Source organism: Peromyscus californicus, unplaced genomic scaffold, assembly GCF_007827085.1.
Source record: "Peromyscus californicus insignis strain IS unplaced genomic scaffold, ASM782708v3 Scaffold_14__1_contigs__length_90479793_seg_2, whole genome shotgun sequence".
In the NCBI taxonomy this organism is placed as follows: domain Eukaryota; kingdom Metazoa; phylum Chordata; class Mammalia; order Rodentia; family Cricetidae; genus Peromyscus; species Peromyscus californicus.
In genome coordinates, this window is record NW_026294436.1 from 18,698,063 (window position 1) to 18,707,115 (window position 9,053).

The window sequence follows — 9,053 nt, forward strand, 5'->3', positions numbered from 1 at the left end:
TGAAACCCAGGTCTTCATGCTCAGTAGCCGGTCACTCTTCCAGCTGAGCTGCAGGCTTCTGTTTTGCTCCATTTTTTTTTTAAATGACAAACATATATTGCTTCTAACAGTCAGTAGGTAATGATAACACCCCCTCGGCCTGTCCTGCTAACAGGGCCTCTACCATGTGCAGTGGGAGCCCCTGCTTGCCCCCCTGTCCTCCCTTTCATCTCCTAGGCTCCCCACAAGGGAGGTCTTACAATTCTTGGGACTTGGGCGGTTCTCCCTGGTTCTGCAGAAATGCGCTCAGCTTTGGGGTCTGGCTCAAATGTTACCACCCTCCAAAGAGTCAGTGTCTCCCTGTGACAGGGCAGCCACCTGTTTCCTGCTGGTCTGGATTCCTCTGGTGTGCGGACCTGGTAGTATGAGTCACTGTGCTGCCAGGGGCGGGCCGGGCCCTGGCTCAGAATGAGGATGAGCGTTCCCGCAGTGGGCGTGGGGCCAGACCCTGCCGCTTCCTCCATCTCCTGGCAGATGGGTGAGGTCAGCCCAGTGGAGCTAGCTCAGGCCCTCCTATCACTCCCATGGCTCCTTTCTGATGGTGTCTCGGGTGCAGTCTTGGTGTTCTGCCTGATACAGCTGCCGCCCGTATTCACCCATTGCTGGGGCTCTCTACCTAGTGGCTGAGGGGAGCGAACCTAAGACCTTTTTGTATGGGAAGCATGTCTTCTACAACGAGTTACCCCACTCCTCCCTATAAACACTGACTTAACAAAGAAAGCCTTTTTCTTTCCCTTCCCTTCCTCCTTCCTCCCTCCAGGGTTTCTTGTAGCCTAGGCTGGCCTTGAACTCCAATCCTCATGCTTCCACCTCCCAAGTACTAGGATTATATGTACTTACACCTAGCTGCTTGTCTCCCTCCCTCTCCCTCCCCACTTTCTCCCCCCTTCCCCTCTCCTGCCTTCTCTCCTTCTTCCACCCATCCCTCCTTCCCACCCTCTTTCTTCTGAGCATGAATAGCAGGTCCTTTCACACTCCGCTGAGCCACACCCAAGCCCTTCACAGCATCCTTTAAGCAGACGGTATCCTCACACCTACAGTGGGTACCACTCTTCTCCCCGTGGCCTGTGCTGAGGGGGAGGGCTCTCGAAGAATGACGGGCCTGCCTGAGAGGGGGACGCGGCCTTCTGGAAGACTAAGTCGTGTTTGCTCCAGAGACTTCCATATACCTCCCGACAACCTCCCCAGCCCCTACTCAGTGGGTAATAGAGCAGACAAGAAGGCCTGAGTAGGGCCCCAGCCCAGTAGAGCTCCTCTGAGGAGGGAGGTGACTTACTGTCCCCTGGACTCAGGCAGGACAGAGCTGGCCGAGAATTCCATTCCTTCTCTAGTTTCTCAGGTGCAAAGATCCAGGGATTCACAATCTGCCCTGCCTGTCCCCTTCCCATGCGCCACCCTAAGCACTGGGAGCTGAGCCTAACGAAGGAGAAGCCTGGCTTAAGAGACACTCGTGATAATACCCGCTAACCCAGCCAGTGCTGCCTTGTCCTGACTCTTAGTCACAGGGAGATTTACCAAGAGGAGAAGAAGGCTCAGCCTGAGAACTTGATTCTTAGCATTGTTTTCATCGTCACGGGCAGCCAGGGCAGCCAGGGCTGACCTTAGATGTGGGGAGGACACAAGCAGAAACTCAAGACTATTACAGACTCCCCTACATTCAAAATCTTTCCATTAGTAGGCAGTCATGACTAATATTTAATACTCCGTAATGTGTGTCAAGCATGTCTTGAGTGCTTTGTCTGGGTTAGGAAGTGGATACATTTATTATATTTTACACATAGGATACTGAGGTACAGAGAGGCAGACTTAAGTGGCCCAGGGTGGCTCACTTAGTAAGGTGTCCAGTGAGGATATGAGCCCTATGCCCTTAACCAAGAATTTGTCTGGTCAGGGTTGTGGTGTCTGCTTCAGAGTCCTGCAAACATAACCTGACACTTGACCCTCTGCTCAGTGGCACCTAGGTCATGACTCTGGGACCTGACTACTCCCTTCACACCCAGCTCTCACCTCCCCAACAGGATAAGGTGGGCATGAACCATATGGAGCCCCACTGGGATGCCTCTGGTGGTGTTTCCTGAAGCACGTGAGAAGGCCCTCTAGTTCACTCAGAGACCACTGCACACCTACTTTGCAGAGTGCCACAGTGATGGTGGTGAGTGGCGAGCTTATCTCCTCAGAGGTGTAAAGGACTGGGGCCCAGTGACGTGCAGTCATCCAAAACCGCAGAGTGTCCAAGCAGGACTCGAACACAGAGCTCTCATGTCATACGCTGGCTTTTTTGATAAATCCACAGTTGCCTGCTTCGCCGGGGTGCTGTAGCTTTGGGGTCTGTGGAGATACTCACTCCTCAGGCCCCCAAAGCTGTTCCATTCTCACTTCTTCTCCTCAAGCTTCCATTTGTGTTGGGATTGCAGGGGAGAAATCTTAAAGGAGAATCATCCCCCCCCCCCAGGAGGTGGACCCCAGGGCTGTCTATTCCCAGCGCACCCCTCAGACACTGTGAAGCAGGAGGGTCTTGCACCCCCTGGTTCTGAGGAATCTGTACCCAGGGCCCCGAAGCCCTCCCTCATGGCAGGGAGTTGGTCAGTACAACAGAAATCTCCCCACGAGTGAAGGACCCGTTAGTCTTGATTTCGTTGTATAGGTGTCTCTCTTGGGGGTGTGTGTGCTGAAACGGTCAGTCCCATTTTTCTATTGAGAATGTCTGAATTAGGGTTTGTGCTGGTGTGACCGAAAGCAACTCCGAGAGGAAAGGGTTTTATTCCATCTTAGGTCATGCGCGAGCACTGAGGGAAGTCAGGGCAGGAGCCAAGGCAGAAACCGCGAGAAAACTCACTGGCTTGCTCAGTTTGCTTTCTTATATACCCCAGGACAACCTGCCTGGGCATGGCGTCACCACAGTGGGCTGGACCCTTCCATGTCAATCAATCTCCTGGAAGCCCATCTGATGTGTGTGTGGGGGGCATTTCTTCAGTTGAGATTTCAGGTTTCAAGATATGCCTAGGTTTGTATCAAATTGACAAAAAAAAAAAAAAAAAAAAAAAAAAAAAAAAAAAAAAAAAAAAAAACCATTGGCCTGGAGGACCAATGCTTCTCCTGGGTCGCCCTCTCTAGGCGAAGGTCCTGAGGGCTAGCAGCAATCTAGGGTTCTCAAGTTCTCTGACCAGGCTGTGGTTCCTGGCTGAGGTCCTAAAGCAGAGCCCCAGAGTGGTTTCTGGGTTGCAACCACTTCAGAATCATCCCTGTGAATTAAGTGCATTGCTGAGATCTCTGCCCTCACCCAGGGCAAGGGGACAGAGCCAGAAGTCTTGCATGCTGTGGCAGCACCAAATTATCTCTTATGCACTGGAACTCTGAGTAACTTTGCTTAGGACATGTACTTTGGAGTGTCGTAGACTTGGGTTCTAATTCCGGCTCTGCCACAAAGCAGTTAAGTGGTCTGAGTCAATTCTTAACCTTAGTGGGACTCTATTTCCGCATCTGTATGAAATACGTACTTCCCAGATTTTTTTGGTCTTGCTGTGAGCTAATCCTCACAGAGGGACTAATCTCTCTCTCTCTCTCTCTCTCTCTCTCTCTCTCTCTCTCTCTCTCTCTCTCTCTCTCTCTCTCACACACACACACACACACACACACACACACACGCATGCACACACACACCCTGATAGAGAGAGGCACAGACATAAATACTGTCTCTGGGGGAACAGCTGTGAGTCAGTTTACAGCGGTCATCTTCCGGCAAACACTGAGCTGCTCCAAAACGATTCTGAGTTCCCATTTCCTCTGGGATGGATTCAGTGGAGTTTTTGAAGGTGACCAGGTCCTTTCCCATCCTCAGGTGGGAGCCAGCTCGGGTTAGGGGTCAGGAACTGTGAATAAAATACAAAGCAATTCTGGCTCTCCCGATGTCCCCAGCTGTGCGTCTGTCTGCCACCAACTCCCTGCCAGATCTCCTCCACTTCCTATTCCCAAGCCCCCCATGGGCATCAGGCCCAGCCTGGGAGACCTCCTGGGCAAACCCTCAGCCTGTCAAGGTCCTTGGAACCTTCAACTTCGAAGCTGGCCTCCAGGGATTCCGGAGTCTCCATTGTTGTCCTTCTAGACTCTTGCAGCCCAGCCAACCCAAAGGCATGGCAGAGTTTTTGAAAGCCTCAGCGTTCATAATGGGCCACTCCTCTCCGGAAATGTTCCCCAACTCTGCTGAGAGCCTGCCAGGAGACTTGGTGACGGCTGCTCTTGGCACACACAACAGACTGGGGTCAGAACAATGTCGAGGAGAGAAAACATCCGCCTGTCGCCTGCCCATAGGCTGCCGTCCTCCTGGGATACCCCTCACCCCTCGGCCAACTTGGGGCTCCCAGAGGAGGGAGGGGTACACCTTGAGGCTAGAGGCCAGCTGTGGCAACCAGCAGGGGCAGAGCAGGCTGGATGCACAGCTAAACATTCCCAGCTTGACAGCACTCTGAGCAGATGTGTGAGTCAGATTAGAAGTCAAATCTGTTTATCCTGTCTCCCCTGCCAGCCCTGGGAGCACTGCTCACAGCCCCAACACAGGACAGGATTAAAACCTAAGCCGGCACACAGAACAGTCCCAAGTACATGACTGAGGAAATCAGGGCTCAGCAGGTGGGTGTGCTTAATTCACCATGTACAGGGAGGGAGCTAATGCACCAGATGTTTCCACAGTCATCGAAAGGAGCCATTCCATTTGCCTTCTCCGCCCTTGGAAAGGTTTTGAAGCAAAACTGGGCTACTGTGCATGAAGTGCCTCAGTACTTAAAAGGAGTTACTTGGTCCTCATGTAGTATTACCACCCTAACCAAGGCCTCAGGGGAAAGGCTCTCCTGAGGAAGAGCACAGCCAAGTAGAGCGCGTGCCCTCTTCAGCACAGGTAGATCAGTCCAAGAGAACACCAACAGGCGCTGAAACCCTGAGGACCGGGGGCAGACCACACAAGATACAGAATTTCGAGATCAGGGCTAGCAATGCTATTTCTCCCCTAAGTTCTGCGATGTTTAAATCGTGTGTATTTGGGTGGCCTTTGTAACAGTGAGCGAGTCCTGTGGCCCTTGGTGTCAGCATTGTTGGAGGATGTAACACCAAGAAGGGCTTCCTGGTGGAGGGGAGTTGGAGACGCGCTGGAGGGCGGGGGGACAGCTCATGAGACACTGAAGAGCTCAGTTAGGCAGAATATAGAGTGAAAACGGAATGAGACAGGGAAGATTACCACGGCCCCCACGCAAAGGGTGACACGCAGACTCATGAAGTGTTCCACGTTTTCTTCTAATTTTCTCTATGTGCGTATTTATGTGGAAGGGAGTGTAAGCAGATGTCATGAAACTGAAAGGGGCCCATGAAGGGTTGAAGGGGGAGGCTTTAATACAGTTCCTCATGTGGTGGTGACCCCCCCCCAACCATAAAACTATTTTTGTTGTTACTCCATAACTGTAATTTTGTTACTGTTATGAATCATAATGTAAACATCTGTGTTTTCTGATGGTCTTAGGCAACCCCTGTGAAAGGGTCAGTTGACTCCCAAAGGGGTCGCAACCCACTGATTGAAAACCGCTGTTCTAGAGGGTATCAGTATGACAACATCAGTCATAGCAAATAATGTGACCCGCCTGGGCAGTGGCCCAGGTCACAGTGCCAACTACTTGACATGCAGAGGCAAAATTCAGAGCCTGGACGACACAGAGCTTGTCTCTAAAATAAATAAATAGCCCAACCCAGGTTCTTCCCCAAAGAAGAAGCCAATAGCTACACCTCTCTATCCATGCCACCTCCAATCCTAAGAAACCCCAAATGTATCAACCCTTTCAGCACCCATGTCCACTTCCCAGTGATGTCGGCCCATGACTTAGTAGGTGTGGGCTAGACAGCTAGAGCCAGGCAAGAGGACACCTGCCCCTGCTCCCTGCTGGACTGGAAACTCCACAGACAGTCCTCCTCTTCCCCCAGCATCTCCCTAGTTCCCTGATTCTCTATCACCACTCCCAGTTACCTGCCAGGCTGTCCTCAGGACCACGGGTAAACATCACTCTGACTTAGCCCTGTCTACTCTCAAGAACTCTGTTGCCTGTGGCTTTAGGATGTGGTTTTTGCCTCTTCTCGTGAGGTTTCGGTCCTTGAGGGATGAGGAATTGCCCATTAGTCATTGTTTGACAAGTCCCGGGCCTGAATATAGCTCATTGATAGGATAATTGGCAAGCATGTGTAGAGCCCTGGGTTCCATTCCCCCATACCACATAAATAATACAAATAAATTGCCAAAGACTTTCTTCTTTTGATGCAAAAGAAACTTTTGGTAATGCCCGTGTGTCCCTTCTGGGGTTCAGAGTTGCAAACGTGGGGTCCCACAGCTTCCAACCCCTCTCCTATCCCCAACGCTGGGTCACTGTGGGCATGTCACATGACCGCTCTGCGCCTTCATTTCCTCCTCTGGGAAACAGCTAATGATGGCGCTCTTCACAGTCTTCACAAGGGCCCGGCACACAGAGACCTCCATGCAGTAGTGGCTTTGCTGCCACCGCTCTGCATGGTGCTACCCCCTCCTTACACCAGGAACTCCAGCTTGCTCTCCTCCCAGGGGATCCCAGCCCAGGAATTAAAACTGGAAATCACATTCATTTTTCTTTCATTCTTCACCCGTGATCGGATCTCAGTAAGAATGCGTTAAGTAGAATCTACTTAAAATATCTTGTGAGGGGGCTGAAAAGATGGCTCAGGGGTTAAGAGCACTGGCTGCTCTTCCAGAGGTCCTGAGTTCAATTCCCAGCACCCACATGGTGGCTCACAACCATCTATAATGAGATCTGGTGCCCTCTTCTGGCCTGCAGGGACACGTGCAGGCAGAACACTGTATATGTAATAAATAAATCTTTAAAAAAAATATCTTGTGAGGCTTCAAAAGATGACTTTAGGGATGAGCAGTAATGATGCACGCCTTTAATCCTATCGCTGAGAAGGCAGAGGTAGACGGATCTCTGTGAGTTTGAGGCCAGCCTGGTCTATAAGGCAAGTTCCAGGACAGCCAGGGCTACACAGAGAAACCTTGTCTCAAAAGACCAACCTCCACCACCCACAACAATAACAACAAAACTAAAAAAGAGATGACTTTCTCTGAGTTTTTTAATTTAAATTTTATTTTATGTGTATGAGTGTTTTACCTGCACGTATGTCTGTGCAGCACTTACATGTCAGGTGCTTGTGGAAGCCGGGAGAGGGCAATAGATCCCCTGGAACAGGAGCTGCCATATAGGTACTAGGAGAGTAATAGAAGATGTATGGTGTAAAAGTGGGGAAGGGGGATTCTGGGGGTGGAATGGTATAAGCCAGGAGGTGGAGAGAGGAAGTGAAGGGGGGCATCTGAAACAAATCATGTATGAAAATGCCATGGGGACTGGGGGGGTGGAGAGACGGCTCAGCAGTGAAGAGCACTGGCTGCTCTTCCAGAGGACCTGAGTTTGATTCCCAGCACCCACATGGCTGCTCCCAACTGTCTCTAACTCCAGTTCCAGGGGAATCCAATGCCCTCTTCTGGTCTCTGCAGGAACTGCATGCACATGTTAGACATCCAGATGCTTGAAACAAAAATAATCTTAAAAAGAAAGTGCTGTAGCGGTTTTTGAGAGGCGGCCCAGTCAGTAAGCTGCCTGTGGCATAAGCATGAAGGCCTGAGTTGTGTTCTCCCACTCAGGTAAAAAGCCAGGATCAGCACTGGGTGGGGTGGGCAGCAGGGTAAGGGACACACACAACCACAGGCAGAATCTCATCCCTAGTTTATTGGCCAGCTAGTGTAGCCAATCATAGAGCTCCACATCCAGTGAGAGACCCTGCTTCAAAAAACAAGGTGAGAGCAATTGAGACAAAGGTGATGTTGATATCTGGTAAACACACGTGTGCCATACACAAACAAATACCTGTACACACATACACCACACACACACACACACACACACACACACACACACACACACACACACACACACAAAGAATATCTCATAAGGAAATCTGTTACTTTGCATGCTAATTAAAAATTAAGTTAAAAGCATTAAAGTGGGGCAGGCAATGTAGCTCAGCAGCAGAATACTTGTCTAGCATGTGCAAATCCCTGGGTTCATGCCCAGTGTAGGGATAGGTTGGCAAGCTATTCAAGACAGGGAGGGCATTCTGAAGGCATTTAGAACCCATTTTTAGGAACCGAGGTTGTACGTTAGTGGTAGAGCACATGCTCAGCATGCATGGGTTCCATCCCCAGCACTTCTGGGACAATCAGGCATCTAGGGCCCAGTTTCATGATAGGGATGGGAGCACTGAGTCCCCAGCACATGCAAGGGGCCTGACCAAGGCTCACTGAGTAGCAACTGGGATAGAGGTGCTTCTGAGGGGTAGGAAGGGCATCCAGGCGAGAGGTGCAAAGGCTTGGGGAACGTGGCCCCTTCCGGGTACGTGGGCCATCAATTAGTGAGACCGCAGAGCGTGCAAAAGGGAGCAGGACAAGGGTGCCTTGCTGAGGAGTGGGCACAGCCCCTTACTGATGCTAACAGGCCAGCCGGCAGCAGGTGCTGAAGCTCCCCAGAGCCTCTCTGTGACTAGGAACACCTGCGGGCATAGAGCGGGGAACAAGAAAACACATTGAAGTCTAAAGAGGCTGAGCTCAAGGGAGTGGGGCCCCTGGGGGCGGGGCTTGGCAGAGCAGGTGGGTTCCCGTGTGGGGCCCCAGCATGCTGCTCGGAGAGGGGGGCCTGGCAGGGTAGGTGGGCCTCAGGATGCTGCTTGGGGAGTGGGGCCTGGCAGGGTAGGTGGGTTCCAACAGGTTCCCAGTATAGCAGATGCTTCCTGTTTATGGTAATCCATTTAGACTTTCAGACACCTTTGAGTTCAGGAGACTGGAAACACCTGCGGCAGTGGCTACCGCGGGAGTGTTGCAGTCTCCTGCAACAGCGGCCCCCCCCCTGTTTATGTCTGCTCAAGTCCGTGAAACGCAGATGCAACGCCCACCTGGAGCCGTG

General features: G+C 51.5%; 1 non-coding gene across 1 annotated transcript; it reads left to right on the forward strand.

The window, feature by feature from the left end:
• The first annotated feature begins 5,214 nt into the window (after positions 1-5,214).
• LOC128110242 (U6 spliceosomal RNA) lies at positions 5,215-5,320 on the forward strand. Its single transcript, XR_008218189.1, has one exon. It is a non-coding gene; the product is annotated as a U6 spliceosomal RNA (small nuclear RNA).
• Positions 5,321-9,053: the final 3,733 nt, after the last annotated feature.